The 1123-nt window shown below is 33.7% G+C and overlaps 1 protein-coding gene across 3 annotated transcripts in view; it reads right to left on the bottom strand.

The window, feature by feature from the left end:
• The window catches only part of EXOC6 (exocyst complex component 6), a 212063-nt gene that overhangs the window by 130487 nt on the left and 80453 nt on the right, over positions 1 to 1123 (bottom strand). The gene's annotated exons all lie outside the window — the stretch shown is intronic.

Raw genomic sequence — 1123 nt, 5'->3', positions numbered from 1 at the left:
TAGTTGTCCAATTAATTTCTTTCTAATTTTAGTAGAGACGGGTCTCGCTCTTGCTCAGGCTGGTTTCAAACTCCTGAGCTCAAACAATCCGCCCACCTCAGCCTCCCAGAGAGCTAGGATTACAGGCGTGAGCCACCGCGCCCAGCCCATAAACCGTTTTTAAAGGAACACATTTTTACTCTCATGAATCCCCAAAATGAACTTAAATATTTTTATTATAATATTACTTATAAGGTAAAATAATAGAAATAAAATACAGTACAGTGTAATAGTAAAATAGATCTGAGAGAACAGGGAAACAACAAGTTACTCTAAAAATACGGATTAGGGGGTAAGGCATGATGGTAATGCTGCCAGTAGTTAAAGATACATTAATACAAAATAGGCTGGGCAAAATTGAGGTAAGAAGACTAGATGGTCTATTTTCACCATTCTGAACTTCAAGGGAGAAGAGAATAGAGATCCTCTGAATACTAAGAAAAAACAAAAAAGTAGATTTTAAAAACATTTATTTCATTTCAAGGGACTAATCAGGATCCACTAATTCCACATTAGGAAGACATTTAACTGTTTAAGGCTGTTCATTTGTCTGTATTCAGTACAATAGTAGACATCTGCTATATATGCATATATATATTCCACATATATACATACATGCATCCATATATATGTATAGTCTCATCCCTAGACACACAGAAGAAATGCACCAGTGAACACTCAATTGTTCCCCCATCCACAGATATGGCCATGGGCACATTTTCATACGGTTCAATTAAAAGTTCTTACTGTGCCCCAATTAGGTCCTTTGATAAAGAATTTAAAATCTCTTTGGCAAGGCAAAACTTATAGTAATTGGCAATAACTAGGCTCCCTATGATAGTAACTAAATTCAAAAGGAATTCAAAAAAGTAGATAAAAGGTAGGCTCAATAGAAGACTTTGTGGGGAGAATAAAAAAAGCAGTAAGATAAGGGAATGAATTCGGATATAGAAGAGGAAAGAAAGTAAATATTTAAGGATAATTTCAAGATTTCTATACTTATTAGAACTTTTTTAAAAAATAAACTTTAATCATATTACAATTATTTTGCAACATCTCAGGACCAATTGAAAAAAAAATGTAG

This window comes from Propithecus coquereli, unplaced genomic scaffold, assembly GCF_000956105.1.
Source record: "Propithecus coquereli isolate 6110/MARCELLA unplaced genomic scaffold, Pcoq_1.0 Scaffold63, whole genome shotgun sequence".
Taxonomy (NCBI): Eukaryota; Metazoa; Chordata; class Mammalia; order Primates; family Indriidae; genus Propithecus; species Propithecus coquereli.
This window is presented reverse-complemented; position numbering and strand designations above follow the sequence as displayed.